Below are 19,933 nucleotides of genomic sequence, written 5' to 3' on the forward strand. Positions count from 1 at the left end.
TGTTTCCCCCACAATTAACATTCCGTTTGGTCCTGGTCGGGACCCTTGGAACATCCTCCATAAGTTGAACACCTCCACGTGGTGTGTCAACTTCTTCCCCTTGTATGTGTTATGCAGATGGTTTAATAGTGAGTGTTGGGCATATGGATCGAAGCTACCATTAGGCGGCCATGGTGTCGTCATTTTGTTGTCCGTCCCCTGTGTCCATTCTATGCTATACTTGATCAGTTTCTCCCTATGGGGTGACAGTGTTTTACATATGTGTTGCAGCGGGGTAGTGAGGGTGTTCCCCCACCCTCCCGATCCTGCCCCGTATGACATAGTAGCGCTCCACTTGTTATCCTTCCCCTATTTGGTAGCGGTTATCTTTCTAACAGTTTACAATATACAGCCTTATATCTTTACCTGGCCCTGTAAGTTTGGGGACTTGCGATAGTCCGCTAAGGAAAATTAGTAAAATATAGTATTTACATTTGTATATCCTTTTCTTTCTTTTCTTCCTTTATACAACACCCTACGGCCCCCTGCGGCCGAGGCGCACGTAGCCCCCTGCGGCTGTGTGCCCCTTGTGACGTTCTTATACAGCCGTCTTACTTTCACTTTGCTCCTCCTCCCTCTTCTACACTTGCCGTGGCCGGCGTTCTCCGTGCGCAGCCACGTTCCCCTTTTCGCCTTCCCCCCGATCAACTCATTACCGTTTACCTCCGTTTTCCACGCCCTTAACACAGCTCTCCTCCCCGTCACTCAAAAATAAAGATGCCTGGTTCTCGAGATGTCCTATGAAAGCCCTACTGGTGACGTCACCGATCTCTTCAAACTACTGTAAGATCTTCATATATTCTTTAAGTCCAAAATACACTTGCAATCTACCCCCGTTAACCCCACAGCTGTCTTCCTGTCACTCCTGGAACAAGGTAATCAATAAATATAATCGGACTGCGCACACTGCGCCGCCTCGCGTGTGATACGCCCCTCGACAGGAGGGCTTAACCAGCCAATTATCTTCCGTATTGGGCAACTAGCTAGCTACCGCCTACAGGGAAACGTCATCTATCTATCGAGTTTCCTGCTCGATCAATAGTGATCCTCATCTACTCATTGATCAATAATTGTCAAATCGTAGGAAACCGCGCACACACACCCTTACACATGGTCGCGAGCTAGGCCAATCAGTGTCTGCGAGAGGTCACACGTGATGTTTTCGTGTTCCGCCCCCTTCTCTCCCGTAACGTAGCGGACTGCTCTCGCACTCGTCCGGCCACCATTCATTTCATTGCCAACACTAAATCATCAAACCTTCGCCGCGCACCTGTGCAACACCTCCCACCTCCCGTATTCAATTCCTCGCCCCTCCCTCACAATTTCACATTGCTTGTTGGGTGTGGCATACTCACCAAGTTCTCTTGATGCTGGGCCGCTCGACTGCGTGCACCCCTCCAAGCGGCTCGCCACCTCCCCTCGTCTGGACTACGTCTGGACACTCGCCAACCGCGGGCGGGATACTTCTCAACCGGCTCCCGAGGGCCAATATCCGGATTGCGCTGTCCGGTCTTCTCGCAGTTCCGCGATGGTCCTGTAGTCCTCAAAAAGGGGGTAGTCTCAGAGGGGGCCGCGCCGCCGGGCCTCCCCGCAGCGGGAGTACTTGGAAAAATAAAATAAAAGCGGACCTTAAACAGATCTCAGCAGTGCCTCCAACTTGTCGGGGGGAAATTCTCCCGGGGTCGGCTGGGCCGTCCGCGGCCCTCCGGGCAGGGAGGCCCCAACTCCTCCCGTATATCCCAAAAAACGAGATAGAGTATGAGACACAAGCAGGAAGCAAGGTGGTTCTGCTGTTTATTAAACAAAACGGCAGGGATGGGTCGAGGATCATACGCGTCCGTCCTGACACTCTCTCTTCGTCGTGGGGCTCGCAGGCCCTTTTTACCTTAGTATGACGCGCTACTTGCGTCACCTGAGAAAGTTAGCAAAAAACCTATCGCCACTCTGGATTGGTTCCCCGAGTGGTAGGGTTAGTATAGCATACGTATAGAGAACGTTGTTAGTGGTTAAGGGTCAGTCAGGTGGTATACTTGGGTTGTCCCTTCAATTTGATACATAAAAATTGTTACATGAAGACCCCTGAGGATTGGTCAATGTTAATGGCGTCAATGATAAGAGCCCCATGTTCTGATTGGTCCACCCGCGAGCCCCCCAGTCCGGGACCATCGCTGTTCCCAGCTCGCAGTGCACCTGTCATTTGCAACAATGTTTCACTATGGGTATGTGCAGACAATGTGAGGGTTTATTCATGTGCTGGAACGCCGACTACTCCCACCGCCGCAGATGTCCATTGAGTCGCTTAATTGTATCTGCCTGTGTCTTGAGACGGGGGATCCAGGCGCCTTCCTTCCTCCTGGGCTTGGCACCCTATCAGGTTCGGCTTGGTCACGTGAGGTAGGACCGTGGTTGAGGCAGAATTCTGCACAATTAATATTGCATTTTCCACTGTGTGCCTGGCTTAATTTGCAGGTGTGACCTTGGCGTCGGCTTGCGGTATGCGAGTTTGCAACATTGTGCCCTTGACTGTCTGCTTTCGCCGGGCTCATTCTGCAGGGTCAGCAACAGAACTCTTGCTCGTTCAATGTTCATGGAAGCTTTTGCTTGCGGCCTACTTGGGCCTGGTGCATAGGTGGAGCCAGTTGATACACATGTTCTTTAGGTTATGGTACCATATTGCTTCATCCCCAGTATCGTGTCTTCGTTATATTTCTCATTATGGAGCGTGAGCAAGCTTTTTAGATGAGTTCATTATGCGTCTTGCGTTTCTGCATTTTGAAAAGCCTATGTGAAAAATAATAAAGATGCACGTCCGTGGGTGTGTCCGTCGCCTACGTCATAGCATTGAGTATGTTCTTCGTGTGGATTGTTGTGGGAGTGTCCAGTGTACATGTTTTGCACGGGTGTGCTGACCGTTGGCTAGGTCGTCATGGCATCTCTAACGATGTATTGATTTAGTGCTGGATGGTTCAGTCGAGTCCATCCATGCCGCAGGTGTCGGCATGTGCAGGGCAGGCTGGTGGGCAGGCGGGTGGGCACGCAAGTGGGCACATCCGTATGTTCCTGTACCAGGGTATTTGGTCGTCTGGTAGATGGGCAAACTCCTCTCGTGGCGGGTCTCTGGGCCGTGATCCTCTAGGCCAGGGTTGAGAGGGGATTGGTGGGAGCCTTTTGTTCACTTTTCCCACTTCACTGTGTTCCCCATAACAGAAAACTGTCTCTGCAGCCTTTGATAGAATACAACCTGGATGATTGACTGATGTTCAAAGCATGTGTGTTTGTCATGGGTGCTTGTTGGATTTGTTGGTTGTTGTAAAATGCTGTGGGGTTTCAGTTTATGGGTGGCATTTTAGGCAATTAGGTGTTCAAAAGCCAGGCTGTAGTGTTGACTTGCTCACAAGGGTTGTGGCAGGCCTTTGAGACTGGCATCTGGGACACTAGCTGGTGTCATATTGCACTACAATTAAAGGGATATATTGTGAGAATTTCATCCGGGGGGCTGGATTTTCTTACTGGTCTCAATTGCATGGCACACTTTCTTGGATTCACATGGTATTCGCAAATGGGTCATAGCTGCACTCTCGAGTACCTAGATTGCTCCTTATCTGATCAGTCTAGCTTGATAATTCATTTAACTATGGATAGTGACTGGTGACTGTACCCATCCGGAAACTAAATATAGCTCTGCTTGCTGACCTGACGTTTGTCCATATGGAACACAAACAAATAATTTATTTGCAGAGAATCTGCTCTCTGTCCCTACGTTGGACATGGTTTGGGAAGCTTTTAAGGCCTACATTAGGAAATACATCATGTCCATGCAATGGGGTTTAAGAAAATGCTACACAGGGAGAACTAGAAGACAAAATTAAGGAGCTAGATGGGCTACAAGAGCAGACATTTCAGGGTGGCAGCAATGGTTGGAGGCATGTGCTGCACTATCCCAGACGTTAGACAGGCTTGGAAAATATGATTACGCAGAATACACTAAAATGGATGCATGAGCGGTAGATAAGCCATGCAGGCTCCTATCAGATTGATTGCTGGAGGACAAGGACATGTGCCCATTTCTCGTATCAATATAGGTCAGGGTGTCATCACTAGCAATCCTATTTGCATCAATGATGCCTTTATGGGGTGTTATTGTAGGTTATATTCTCAGCAGAACTGATTAAACAAAGATCAGAGTTTATTGATTTTATTTCTTATAATGTGCCACCTGCCCGTGGTGGGCCTCAGGGCGCACATGGAACATGGACAAGGCAAAACAACAAAGAGCAAAGAAGTAGGCAGGGAAGAAGGAGACCAGTTGACACATTCATTTTTTAGCCTGTCTGAGATTGAGCAGATGGGACTTGGTCAGTTTCTTAAATTCTTTAAGGGAGTTTGCCGATCGCAGGACCATTGGAAGCTCATTCCAGGCTACAGGTGCCTGGACATCAAAGATGGTTCCACCAAATCTAGTAAGCTTGAACCTGGGTTTCACCAACTCATATGGGTCTTGAGACCGAAGATAAAATGAGGATGGGCAACTCTGAGGCGATCCATAAGGTATTGAGGCACCTCGTTGTTCCAGCACTTATTGGTCAGGGACAGTAGCTTGTGTGTAACACAATGTTTTATGGAGAGCCAATGAACCTCCCTCCGGGCCTCGGTGATATGGTCTCTCCAGGATAACCCATGAACCGCTCGAATGGCACCATTTTGAGTAACTTGGAGTGCCTTGGTGTTAGCTTGTGATGTACCCAGCAATAGGCTATTGCAGTAGTCTAGACGTGAGTTTACAAGGGCAGTGGTCTTGGGATGGAAATTGGTCTATCCCACCCCTTAGGTGATTTAAGGTGAGGTGAATCCCATATGAAATGATGTAGTGTACAAGGGGAGAGGGCTCTTGCTATGAAACTCAGTGTGTATATAATATAGCGTGAACAATAGATGCATAACACTAGTATGCGCATAGAAAGAAATGCCATTTTGTAATTATGGCAGAGGCATAGTCTTGCAAGGCTGTGCTACACAGCACTTAGCTCCATGAAAGGGCTTGACGAGGCCCAGATCATTAAGACAGGATGGGTCCACATAACCAGTTCTCACGGAAGCGGCCTTTTGTCCCTCCATTGTTGCAATTACTTAGTATCACTGGGAGGAATGCGCCCTGCAAGGCCGTGGGACAACACCAGGCTCCTCGCAGTGGCCATTCATCACAGCCAAGCTGCCAGCAGGCCCTAATACCTGTTTCAGGTATTCCCCACCTTTTATATCTAGGTCTATCTTTAAGGCGTTGGGTGGGGTGCTACTCCAGGGGTTCTGGAGAGGCAGTAAGCAATGCATCAATATGAGCATGTTAAAGTTGTCATACATGCTAGGCAGACTGTGTGCACCTGCTTTTTGGATACTATCGGGCATCTCAGCCACAGCATGTAGTCTCTTCGGATGAAGTTCTCTACATCTGCCTGGGAAAATAATAAATAACATAATGCTACCAGAGGCCTCTGTGACAAATCGCTGGATTCAGTCACTTCTCCCCAGGGGGAGCCCTTCCATGTGAGGCTATGGAAGTGAGCCCGCTATGCAATACTCTCTCTAAGGGTAGAGGCAAGCAGAGCCTCACCGGGAGAGACTCTCCCAGGGGGATCAAGACACCCGTTCCGATGAGGAACTAACTTCCCAACCCTTTCAGTAATGCTATAACAACAATGTCAATCCTGTTGGGGGAAAACATGAAGAATCCATGTATATTTGTTATTGTGATACTTCGACTAAAAACCAGTACCTGCCTGATACTGAGACAAAGAATACCCACAGAGGTATAATGAATGCATCTCAAAAACAGAAGAAGGGCTAATGTCCTACACTGGGGAAGCCCCAGAGCTGTGTCATAAAAGTGGGAGGAGAGAGAGGGCATCAGAGAGAGACCCAGGGGTTTCAAACCCACTTGGTCAAGAAAGCTGGGAACCCAGAGAGAATGCTTCTTGCCATGGCACTGTGCTGCTGGGAGGAAGAAGTGCCCGTGTTGCACTGTTGGAGGGACAGACTAACGAGAGTCTTCCAACCAGGTAGTCCCTGGAGGGATGCTCAAGGAAGGCTCAAAGAGAGAAGACATAACACTAAAGTGCACAGGCTGTACTGCTTAAAAGACTGACATGTTAAAGTCTGTCATCACGCGAGAAGTCCCAGGAGTCCCAGGAGGGAACCACAAGAAGGAATTGGTGGCCAAAAAGGGAGAGAGAGGAAACCGATACCGCAGGAGAAGGAAGACACTGAAGTGTACCCGGGAGAGGAGAAGAAGTGAATGCCAGTGCCACCCTGGCAAGATACAGAGAACAGCAGAAGGAGAATGCTGACCTGGAGACCCAGTCCTAGTACACAGAAGGTAAAGATGAGAGCGGGAGTCCCGGGAGCGAGGTACTAATAGCGATGGCATAATCGTATGCGGTACATTCTGAAAAAACGAATATAAAGATTGCAGAAATCATCTTCATTGCAGTGAGAGAAGCAGGTATCAAGAGAATCATTACTGTGGGCATCATACTCGTCCCAGTGAGAGAAGCAGTGATCAAGGAAATCATTACTGTGGACCTAACACTCTTCCCAGAGAAGGGACCAATAATCAAGAAAGTGAGAATCACCATTTTATTAATCATATTCGTCCTAGAGAGAAGGCTAACAACCAAGATAGTGAGAAAACCAATAAACAAGAAAGCGGGAACCAATGCTGGGTTTACCATTGTTACATTAGTGAGAGTGAGTGACCAAGAGAGTGAAAGTCAACCAAAGAAAGAGAGACTTTTATCTATATCCAAGAAAGACCAAGAGAGTCCAAGATAAAGATGAGGAACTTTGACAAAAGAGATCTTTCAACATCAGGGGAAGGGTAAACCAGAAGGTTGGGAAAGTTCCCTTCATGAACTGAATTAACTTGTGTGAAAGATAGCTTGGAACTATCTGAGGATTCTTTACTAAAAGCAACTGAACTGAGAAAGCTGCTGCAGGATAAGCGAGACAGGGCCTCATCATAAGTTGGGCGGTATCCCTATTGGGAAACCGCCGTATTGCGTTACCACCCAACTGTCTGGTCCGAAAATGGGTGTTAAGTCGGCGCATTTATACCTACCTTGGAGCTGGGGGTAAATGCTGCCAGACTCATGTTTCGGCGGACTGTTATATGCAGCGGTAATAGCGTTACCATTGCATTTAAAGCTTACCACCAAACTCGTGATGAGGCCCACATTCTCCTGGACTTCAATTCGTTTCTCTATTACAAGGCTGGGAAAGTCACTGCAGGAGAAGGGAGTCATTCACCTGGCCTTTTGTTGTTTTGTCTTAGTGGTAGGGCCAGCATTGCTCAGTTTTGGACTGAAGATAGTCTTTACTTTTGGACTGAAGCAGACTGACGACGAGCACCTTAGTTCGTTTTGTTAGGCAGGGATACCCATAGCATAGGGAAAGGGAGGCCTTTTCTTATTATTTTAAATAAAAGCATCTCGAAATGACAACTACTCGTCTGCCTCCTCCTACTGAACAGCCACTCCTTAGTAAATGTTTTGTCGCCAACCAATAGCACAGCTGCACAATTCCCAAAGCTAGTAAAACCCCTACATATGGTTTAAGAGGGTTTGGGTCTCATTGCCTTCACGTAACACTCTGGCCTTCCTATTTGCACTGAATATCCACTGTGGGGGAATTGCATTATCCGGGGCGTCTTAATAGCAACAGGTAGACACAGCAGTGGGTTCTCTATACAGGGATGTCAAAATGTTGATGATTCTGCAATTTTGCAGTGAAAGGGCAATCCAAAAAGGTCAAGTCTTGACTTATGTAGCAACCTTGGCTATCCTCCGCAGGGACTGGGCTGGCTTTCCTGACGTGGCACTGGAGCATGCTGTTGTTGTAGTACTCAGATGATTGAAGAGAGGAGGGTCTCAGGATTGTATCCATCACTCTGCCCTAAAGGAGCAGTGAAGCTGAAAAGTGGTAGTAAATGGGATAGCAATTTAGGGTGCCCATAGTGGATACGGAGTGGGCTAGAAAGTGCCATCATACGGAGGATGTTTCATTGATCGCATGTTCTAAACTGATACATTTCACATGTTTGCACAGAACGTACTCGTCCCGATTAGTTGTATGTATATAATAGCAGTGCAGCATGTTCTAGGTGCAGTCGACTTTCTGCACATGGTAAGGGGCTGTGGTACCTTTCACAAACTTTGACGTTAACTGTAGAAGTATCTCCCCCAGCTGGGACATCACACTGTCGCCTGAGGTGCCTTTACTCTGTTTTGCCCCCGCACGTAGGAGGAGCAGGTCAGTCACTAAATTGCTGTCCCCTAAAACAATTAATAGAGCAGCGCTGGAAGGATTTAGAGGGTCCTGCTTTTAGGGACTGGTTCAAGGAGCTCATTAAATGGGCTCCCGCCAAAACAATGATATTCACAGAGTTGCGCATCAACGTGGCGAACACTACGATGCATTTTATTCGGTATGAGATCCGTTTCTTCTCACTGTTAATTTTCCTTCTGAGTTAAGGCCACAGTGAAATCCGTCACTATGCCTTAAACTGTTGGTTACCAGGAAGGCAATTTTCTTTAATGCAGTATTGTTTATTTAATATTCTCTCCCTTTCTAGGGATGTATATAAAGCACGTTGAAGTCACTGCACCTTGATATGTATCACATGTAAAAACTGCACACATCAAAGTGTGTTTAGTGACACTACATAAAAAAACATGTAAACAGCGCTTATTGGACAATTAGAAGTTACCAAATAATGTTATATTGTTTTTCAGAGTGTAGGGGGTATTTCACATATTTTGTACATGTATGTTCAATGTAGCATGTGCTCTTATGTTTAACCTTTTCAACACCAATGACAATATACATGAATAAGTCAGAGCATTAGCATATTCCTGAAACAAAGGTGATCCTGGATGATGCAGGTTTCATTTGGCAGTGTGGTCCAGAGTTTGGCCACCATGTTGGAGAAAGCCGAACCTCCAGGACTTCCTGGTGTAGCGCGTGACCCCTATTAGTACTTGGTTGGTATTGGGGGATCTTTGCTAGTATGACCCGCCCTAAAGGGGCAGCTATACTGCCATGAATGGCTCTGTAGGTGATGCTTGGAAATTGATTCTTTTTTGACTGGTAGCCAGTGGAGAGAGCTCTTACTCCTGGTGTTAAGTCTTCCTTCCTGTGGAGTCTGTGTAACAGTCTTGCTGCTGTGTTCTGGATGAATTGCAGCTTCCTAGTGAGGGTAATGCAGTATGCTGGGATATATGCTTTTGGTATGGTTCATTCTTGATAAAACCAGAGATTTGACGGACAGGGTCCTGCGCAGGAAGGTGGAGAATGGCACTATCCATCTGACTGGCGAAAGTGTTGATTTGTGGTTCCACAGTGCTTCTACTGTTCACAAGGATCCAAACTTTGTGATTGCTTTTGAGGTTTTTGTGAAGGTATCCATTAGTGTAGGCCAGAAGTCTCCAACCTGTTGCTTGTGAGCAACCTTTATGTTGCTCTCCAGGGCTCTCTTCGGGGAGAATGAGCATTGCTCACTGGTAAACACGGGCTCACGCGTGAAGCTTCACTTCATTTTTCATTTGTCTGTACACTAGATCTGGCTCAGTGTCAAATCGTTCAGCTGCCAGCCTTGTGCAACACATAACCTGCCGAGCCAAGGCCAATCCTGCTGCAACCCAGCGGCATGGGACTTCTGCTAAATGCCGAAATCGTGGCCTACAGTACAGCGCCAGTCCTGCGCCAGTCCTCCGCTAGTCCTGCCCTAGTCCTGCGCTAAGCAGCTTCTCTGCAGCAAGCTCCTTTGTTTTGTGATGTGTCCATGCACCTCGCCGTTTTTTAACAATATAATTTTTAGTTTGAGCTATTAGGTGTCATTGAAAGCGCTACCTTTAAGCCAAAACTATTGTCATTAAAATAAGAGCTTTAACATAAGAGCTTCAAATATGGGCTTTGAATGAGGGTCTGTCATGCTTTTCCAATGGAGATGACGTTTGAGGAGGGATACACAGTTGTTTGTTTATTGAATCCCTCCCATTCCCTGCTCCTAGCCATGCTAGGGGCAGAAATGGCATATCAGCTATGACCCTGTTGACAGGCTGATATATAGGGCTTGTCTTTCAGCCTATTCTGCAGCCATCCTAGTGGCAAAAAAACTTTATTTCGCCAATAGAATTGAAACAGCACTTAACCAGCCTAAAGCTCTCTTTTTGATGATAAAGTCCGTGTCCTCGGCCACTAAATGTGCCCCCCGCCCCGTTAGACCTACTCAAGTGCTATGTGACTCTCTATCTGAGTTTATCATCACTAGGGTCGCAACCATTCATACTAATATTGAGGACAATATGAGCTCTCTGGTCCATACTCCTTTGCCCTGAAATGTGTCCTTCAAGAGCGTTGTTAATAATACTGATCCCAGTTGGTCCTGTTTCCCCTCTATTTTCGGAAGACATGGTCTCTAATGCCATGCAAAAAATAAATCCTGCGCTCCCTCGACCCGTTGCGTTGGGGAGTTATGAAGGAGATATCTGTTGATCTCGTGAGTGAAATCATGGCTGCTGTAAACACCTCCTGTCAGTCGGGGTTCATCCCTCCTGAGTTGAAGGCGGCCTTGGTTATTCCCCTCTTGAAGAAACCCACTTTGTATCCTTCTCTTCCTTCTAATTTCCGAAATATCTCTCTTCTTCCCTTCTGGATGAAACTTTTGGAATCACTGGTTTCTCCTATTCTGTCCTGTTTCTTGGAATCCTGCAGGATGCTTGACCCGGCCCAATCTGGCGTCCGCCCTTGCAGGGGCACGGTGAGTGTTCTTGTTTTGGTACAGGATGATATGGCCAGGCTGGTTGATGCGGGAGGTGTCGGCGTCCTGATCCTTTTAGATCTTTCAGTGGCATTCAACACCGTGGATCATGCCACCCTTCCCGCCCACCTGGCCCAGATTAGTGTCTCAGGTCAGGTTTTGGCCTGGTTTGGCTCCTTTTTAGCAGATAGATCCCAAACTCTTTCTCTTCCCCCATTCACGTCCTTGCCCTGTCACCTTACCTGTGGTGTTGCCCAAGGCTCTGCTTTGTCCCCCATTCTTTTCAGCATCAATATCTTTCTGCTGTTGCACCTCATCTGCTCCTTCGGAATCAGGTGCTATTTGTACACCGATGACACCCAACTACTGATTTGTCTTGATCTTGATCAGTCTGAAGTGTCGGCGTGCTTACATAAGTGGCTGACAGCCGTGGGGGAGTGGATGGGGCACAACTGGCTGAAACTGAATGGGGATAAAACGAAGGTGTTGGTGGTGGTTCTTCTACCGATCCTTCACTTTAGGTCTCCTCTTTTTGGTCGTCTTCCTTTGGTCTGCTTCCAGTACCTACGACCAAGGTAAAAAATCCTGGGATTATTATGTTCGCCGACCTGTCCATGATGGCCCAGGTTTCTTCAGTTTGTCAAATGGGGCATTTTCAACTGAAAATCTTATGCAAGGTGCTCCATTTGATTCCAACAAAGCTACATGGCGGCTATGATTCTGAGCAGGCTGGACTATTGCAATGCTCTGTATTTAGCACAGCCCAAAGGGTTGACATCCCGCTTGCAACACCTCCATAATCTGCCCGCCAGGGTGGCGATGGGCACCCCGTATGGGGCCCATATATCCCCTGTCTTGCTTGCCTTCACTGGCTCCCTGTGGCCCAATGCACTCAGTTCAAGGCACTGTGCATTGTTCATCGCGCCTTACATAATCAGGGTGCAGAGTATCTGCATTTTAAATTTGAGCACTGTGTTCCCAACCGCTCGTCTGGGGCAACAGGCTTGTTGTGTGTGCCCCCTTTTAGACTGACTCGGGTGGGCGGCCGGGCCTTTTCATTTGTTGGGGCGCAATTGTGGAACACTCTCCCCTCCTTTTATGAAACTGCTGTCAAATCATCTGACTTTTCGCAAAGCGTTAAAAAAATATCTTTTTTGAGCCGTTTTCTCCCTGGTTATGCTGTGTCTTTCTGTGTCTGGTTTCCCTCTCTAGCGCCATGATGCCTCGGCGACCGTGCGCTTCATGAGCTAACATAACATAACATGCTAATCCCTATGGCAAATCCCACACATTCGTGAACGTCTCAGAACTCTTTGAGCTCTGACATGGAGGCAGCCATCTTGGATGACAGTTTCTAAGGAAGCTCTCTGGAAACAAGCCAAAACTAGCAGCCATCGTTGAATGGGAAAGATAACATGCATCTTCCAAATAAAATGATACATTGTTTAACATAGCTAAAGTAATTTGCATTTTGGGAGCTTGTTTAGATTTACAGTGAAATGAGAGATAGTTTTGGTAAACTGCCACTATGGGGACTTGTATCTATTGGCAAAGAAATGGAAATTGTGGCTTGCCCGGTCATGTGCTAATGAGCTGTCACGTGGGGTCTTCCCTCCTCCCTGGTTGCCAGGGAAGCATGCTGTCGGCGCTCGTGTTACTGAGATTTGGCCCCTCCCATAACCAGGCTGTCCTGAGAGCTGTCCGTTCCTTGGCCGGATAGATCTGGTGGTGCTGCTGCCAAAGAGGATTGTGGGAGAACTCAAATCCAGTCCTACCCTCTCTCCCTCCCCTGACCAAGATGTCTGACATGGAGGAGGATTTCAATGATGGGGAGGACTATGACCTGGTAGGTGTCGGGACTGGGGTCAGAGAGCAGAGCTCCTCTGGAGGTTGGTGCCTCCGGCTGTGGGTGTTCCCAGTTGGTGAGCAGCAGGGGAGCAGGTCATGCCCCTCAGGTCTGCCACAGTCATAGGCAGGTAGTGTCAGCTGACAACAGACCGGGCGTCTGAAGGCTATGCCTGGGAAGAAAGTTCTGTGCACCCACCGCCAGTACCCAGCATTAGTGCCCAGCGTTAGGCGGCCGAGCCCATGGACTTTCCATAGAGGGAGAAGGCCATTGTGTGCCCTAGAGCACTGACCAGTCCTTCAATGAATCACTGAGGACCCTGTGACAGAAGACCAGCGCTCTAGGCCTTTGCGGGGGTTTGACTATGGTGTCCCCAGCCTTAACCATAGCCCACTGGCAGAGTACAAGAACCCTACCGCTGTACCACAAAAGCTGGTGCCCAGAGATGCAGGAACTGCTCCTGCCTGTGATAGTTCATTGATTTTTCTGTTTTTCGGATCAGAGGAACAAGGTACTTCACATTTACCATCCTGCGCCCCACGGAGCACCTGTCACCAAGAAACCAATTTATTACTGTTGATTGGATGTAGCTGAGCTGCTTCCCACATTGTGTAACCCGGGAGGAGGGTGTGCATGACATAAGTGTTGACTTTTCAGGGTTCCTGCTTACTTTGCCACTGGCGAGGAGATGATCACTACCCCCACAATAGAGAGATGTTGTCATGGATGACAGCGTATCTGCTGCCATGTCATGTCGTTGGGGATGAGCTGTGCGCTGTCCTGTGTGCACCCTGCATCGTGGGTTGGCACTGTTAAGCAACCCAGCCTGTGACTGTGACACAGCAGGTCTGCTGTCCTCAGAATCTCTTGTGAAGAGTAATGGGGCTGTATGCTCTTTGTGCAGAAGACCTGTGTTCTCGCCATTGACAATTACTGACTACAATGGGCTGATCAGTACTTAACTGAGCCTGGTGCCTTGTTAGGTTTACCAGATTTTCCAAACCAAAAACCGGCACACTTTTGCAATGATAAACATAGAAAAGGGACATAAAAGGCAGATCCATAATAAGACAGATCAGAATAGCTAAGTCCACGGAACAGCGGGTATATCACTGCTTTCTTCATTCCAGCTAATTTTAGGGCATCTTTGGCTTCGTTTTGGGTTTGCAGCAACGACCAAGTGAGTGTTTTAAATAACTTTAGGGAGATATTGGTTCTTTTTTGGTGGAGTACTGGAATGCACTTTTGAGGATGTGTCATCATGGAAATACTACTAGGCCACTGGCTGTAAATTAATTCGCTTCTATTCCTTCCTTTTCATGAATCAATGTTTCAATGTATTACTTTTTCATTTAATTTGTTTGTTTGTTTCCGATGTTTTATCCCATGTCTTGTCCCTGCTGTCATATACCTTTGTTTTGCATTTTCATTTCTTTTTTGTCTTACAGTTTTCTGTGTTTCTGCCACAGAACTTCTTATGTGACACAACACTCTCTGTCTCACTCACACGAGCATGTCCTTCCTTGCACTTGACTCTGAGCAATTGACAGATAAATGTTCCAATGTGCAGACCTTTGCTAAAACTGGGACATTTGGTTGTTTTACAGAAGCTTCTCCGTATAGGGGGGCATAGTGTAAAATACTGGGCCTGTCCCCCCAAAAGTGTTATGCGCGGATGTGTGGAGTACTGCCTATTGCAGGTGCTTTTCATGTCACAGAGATGGGTATGCAGCTCTGCCCCCTTTACTTCCAGCAGAAGGGTCTGTTAACTTGCTTCCGTTTTCCTGCGACTTCCACACAGGATGCATTGGTAGACTGTCTGCTGTAGGCTCAGCATGGATACTGCTGTACATTGTTGCCAGTCAAGTGTTTCAGTGTTGCTTAATAAACCCAGGGAACCAACTTGTTATATTTGTACACTTGATAAAACAGCAATAAAATGCACACAAAAAACTGGGAGCTTTGTCTTAGCAAACACACTGAACACCGATGGCACCACAGGTTTGCTTTGTCTTGGTGTTCCTATGGAAGCAGTTGAACACATACCTTACATGTTACAGTTTGGAAATGTTGGAGACATTTCACTCAGAAAATGTTGTTTAAAGAAGTCGATTCCGAGCAAGTGTCATTCAGTATGTGACACAAGTTCTACTTTGGTCACATATTGGTAGATTCTGTGACTTTTGTAGTAATCGGTATCGAACCTGCACATAATGTCATGCAACGCTACAGTACATACACTTCGGAGTGACACAATTATCCACAGGGCAGCAGTTTGTGAACTGAGAGATGTATTGAAAAACACGGCACTGGTGGTTGCCAAACATTGTGGAAAGGCTTGCAGAAATTGGTTGGCATGTGAGAGTTATCATGTTGTTTCAGGTTCATTGGTCAGATTCTTGATTTTATTTTTCTGCGCAAAGTGAGGAAGACAGGTGACAGTCTGCAGCCCGCGGGAGGCGTACGGCGACGGCTCCTGTGGATATGCACTCTCCTCAACTACTCTACCCCAGAAGTCTACCTAAAAGCACAACGGTGAGCCTGTCAAAGTTAACCTGTGAAATGTAATGAGAGTCCACGGCTGAGCCCTCCGCTCTTTATGATTGCTTACCGTGGGATTTCCTGTTGCATGGTCACCAGGTGGAACAGTGAGTGTGTCTTATAGTCGCACATTTCATTATTGCCCAAGAGGGCCTACAAAACGGCGCCAGGAAGGTGAAAAGAGTGTGTCCGTCTGGACGGTTTCCCCTGGGTCGGCTATTGGGCAAACTCTGTCGCTTCCCTTTGATAAAGGGAGCTCAGGCCTCTGAAGTGAAACTGCATTTTGGAAATGCCTGTAAACACACACACGCTTGCAGTGGCTGGACACAAAGCAAATTGCAAAAACAACAAACAGCACAAATGCTGCACGCCTGCAAACTAGTAACAACTCAGAGGGGATCCATTCCACTGCTCAACCAAATGAAGTACCTCCAGGGCTGATAACAGCTTTTTTCCCCATAACATGTACTGAAGTGGTGGCACAAATTAATAACATTGAGCGCGAGCCCCCAGACCTGCCGGTCTCTACTGATGCCACAGAGCTGGAAGTTAGCTTTAACTTGAGCGACATAGACAATAACTCTCTCCTGGACCTCTGCTATTCTGTCCAGGAGAGCCTGCTGGTGGGTGGGAAGCCAAAATCTCACTGTAACACCAACTTGGAAGCCACTTCAGTCACAACTAAAGATCCCACTCAAATGGAACGGGACTCTGATGCCAGGCTATCAAATTCCCCTAATATGTGCTCTAATTTGGATGCTTCTGTTTCCTTCTCCACTCACTCTATTCATACTGATCAGCTCACTGAGATCCAGTCCTCTCCATCTACTCTGCAGTTCGCAATGAAGATTCTACTCAGGCTCTGTGGCCGCATAAATGCCAATCAGATCGGACTGAACGTGGAGAGTTCTGCCCCTGTAAATGTTGGGCCCCCCGTTCTCCCACCCCCTCTTGTTCCGTCTCCTGAAGCCCAGCTGAATAACGGCCACACAAATGATAGCCCAAAAGTAATAGGCATTGGGCAGGGCGTAGTGGGCAGTGCAGCAGCAGGAGATGAGACAGTCAACATCTCGGGGCCAGCTGCCTCCAGGGATGGCCCTGAGCATTCCCTTACATACCAGACACAGAGAAAAGCAACAGGCTAGAAAAACCTCCCTAAAATAAATCTCGTTGACAAAAAAGTCTGGCATTGCCCCTCCAGAGCTGGCCACTCATGGGAAAAAAGCTAAAAAAACACAAAAAAAGTGCACCCACCAGAAAAGGATGTTTAAAAGAACTGTCACTTTTACTAGCTGGATTTTGCCCAGTGACAAGTCAACGGATGGCAGTGATTTGAAGGATGACTCTGTGGCCGTAGTGGAAACTCCAACTATCAATAGACATGTCGAAGGTAGGCTGAACGCCTGCCCCCCCCCCCAAGAGAACAAAGCCTGGTGATGTTCCTTGTCCATCTGTCAGGCTGGCCGCAGATACGGGGCAGCCTGGGGCGAAGACCGAACTGGACCCATCTATCTTCACTATCAAACGAATCCATCAGCAGAAGCGAGATTAAGGGGTCAATCGATCTGAGTTGCTCACCGTGTTATATCAAATACTTTTGCTGAGGCTATTAGTGTCAGAAGATTTTGCTTTTGTTGAACCCTTAAATGCCTCAATGCAAATGCCTCCAGAATCCATTGCAGGGTCTCCCACTCAATCCTGCTGATCCGCAGTTCCAGAAATCAACTGTATAAACTCTGCATTGAATTGAACATTGACCCTGAGACACCTGACCCTGCTCTTCTGATCCTGGGAAAGAAAACCTCTCCCAACCATCTGATACCTAAGCGGAAGCTGGAATGTCAGACGGAGGGAGAAGCAAATATTGAAGAAATACAGAGAGTACTGCGATGGCTAGCGGCAGCCCTTCCTGCAATAACTACGAAGGATCAATGAAGGCTTTCTATTTCCTCCTGGACTACCAGGGTGTTCATTCATCTGACAGGCACTGGAGCCTCAGTGCATTGCTTGGCTGATAATCATATCATTATGCTGCAGGAGACTTGGCTGCGGTACCCTTATCATGCTGATGGCTTTGATACCAACCAGGTTTTTGCCAAGAGCTAAGAAAGGGTTACGTGGACGCTATATGGTGGTCTCTTGGTGGGTGTCAGACACCCTCTGAAACTGCTTAAAACCATCCAGACTGACTCCATTGACTATGTCTTGGTGGTAGAAGTTGTGGTTAATGTTGGTGTCATTGAGTCTCCATTATTGGTGGTTTGTCTATATGACCCCCCGGTGGTACACAGACGGTATTCAGAAATCTTTAGCAAATGTATTTGCCAGATGGCTACCTACGGGGGAGGGGGGCGTTTCATCGTCATTGGGGGGATTTCAATGCATGATGCAGATGCCCCCATAGTATTGACCCTAGCAGTACTGTTGCTAGCATTTCCAGATGGACCTTACCTAAGCAAAAGGTAGAGGGTGATAAATGGTTGAATTTCTTCACTGATTGAAACCTGTTCATGTTGAATGGTCACTTAAAGGGTGATTTACCGGGTCTGACTACATGGAAGGCAGGCAATAACCAAGCTAAGCTTAATTACTTATTTGCCTATCCAGCCCTGATTCAGCGTTCCCTTCAGATGAGAATACAGCCTAATGAGCGCAGTGACTATGCCATATTAACCTTAGAGGTTGAAATGAATGTACCTACTGCTACCCACCACCAGCTTGGGAAGTTAAGGGTTAACCATGCTGGCAATAGAGTGAGCTGGTCGGAGAAAAATATCCGGCTTGCAAATAGCCTTTTTTGTCCCGGCAACTACATGGCCCCTGTTAATTTAACGAATATAACGGTGGACGAAATTGAGGGATGGTTCTCAAAGACCATATTAGCAGTTGTAAAAGAGAGCTCACCACGCGCAGTACTCCAGTCTGACAAACGCCACCATTATGACAAAAGGGACAGAGATCGGAAAAGGGAAATGAGAAGGGAAATTCGTGAGGCAAAAAGTAAGATCACTGTTCTAGAGCCCCTGACCAATTTAAAATGTTTAAAAACCGGTACCGATGCTGAATAGTGGCGCTATTCCTTAAAACAAGCAGGCTGGAAAAAGATGGCTGCAGTGTTATGCTCGGGTGATAGGAGGAAGATATGGCAGGCTCTGGGGGTGGCAAAAGGAAGCCTGGGCGAAAAAGTTATCAATCCTGTGAGCAAAGCTCAATGGATCGCCCATGTTGAGATGACTCCTCTGCTACAGAATCATGTTCAGATAGTGAACTTGCAAGAGGGTCAATTCAGGATACACCAGGAAGCCATCTCCCTCTAGATTGGGAAGCTTAAATCCTCTAAAGCCCCTGGTCCTGATAGACTGGCTGCTCTGGTGTTAAAAAAAGCATATTTCTGGAAACATTGTTCGAAAAGGTAATGTGGGAAGGTAGGAGCCCGGTCTCATGGCTTTCTGTAATACTCATTCCTGTGTATAAGAAAGGAGACTGATTGTTTCTGGGTAACTATCACCTACTGGCTATGCTAGAAGTTCCCAGAAAGTTGTTTGCCTCCTTCCAATTAGATCGCTTACAGTCATGCTCGGATTCCAATAAGATTCTGGATCATTTCCAGACGGGCTTTCGCCCGGGTTCCTCCACTATACACAACCTGAGGGCTATGAACTCATTAATTGAGGGCACAAGAACTAGGGGTGGCCATGGTCTGTATGCACTGTTTGTGGACTTCACAACTGCTTTTGATCTGGTTTCCAGGGAAAGGCTTTGGGCTAAACTTGCAGCCGGGGCTGCCCACCCTTATTACTACACTTTATAAAACTACTTCACTCTGATCTTACTGTGCAGGTTAGGCTGGGCAATGAAGGGTCACTTTATAGGCCTATGGCTAGCTTCAGAGGGGTCAAACAGGGGTGTAGATTGGCCCCGTTCTTGTTTAACATGTACTTAGCGGAGCTCCCCGAATATCTTGAGAGGCTGGACACCTGTCCGCCTAGGATTGGCTCGACTACTGTTAAATATCTTGCTTATGCCGATGACTTGGTCCTTATGGATGTGACCTTTGCGGGTATCAGAAAGTTAGCAGAGGGGCTGTGGAGCTATGCAAATGAAAATAAGCTAGTCATTAATAGGTAAAAGACTTAGGTTATGCTATTTACTCAAATAAGAGTAGCCCGCCCGGCTTTGCTGATGGAGGGGCTTGTGTTGATTACACTGAGAGCTATAGGTACTTGGGGGGGGGGGCTGGAGAGTAGACTACACTATAACTAATGTCAAGCTGCCAGAAAAAGGAAGGCAATGCAACTAACTGAGTTGATTGCTACCTTCAGTAAGAACTCCGCGGGGTTTAGCCTTAGTGGCATTTTGAACCTGTACAAACAGTACTTCTGCCCGGCTGTCTTGTACGGTTTAGAATCTTTAACCCAGGATGACCTGCAATACGATTCAATCTGAAGTTAAACTAGACAGACAGTGCTCCATTGTTGGAATCGCTCCCTACATAGTCGTAGCCCATCCATAGAAATCCCACATTCTTATAAATATACAATGTGTCTACCAAATCTATTTGTTTGATTTGACATTTTTTGTTGTTTTATTTTTCATTTTGCTCTTTTTCTCCACACATTTATGTTCCATCACCATGTTATGTCATGTATTGATGTACCAAAATATAATGAATACATTTATATATTTTTCGCTATGTA

This window comes from Ambystoma mexicanum, chromosome 5q, assembly GCF_040938575.1.
Source record: "Ambystoma mexicanum isolate Mex_15411 chromosome 5q, UKY_AmexF1_1, whole genome shotgun sequence".
Classification (NCBI taxonomy): Eukaryota; Metazoa; Chordata; class Amphibia; order Caudata; family Ambystomatidae; genus Ambystoma; species Ambystoma mexicanum.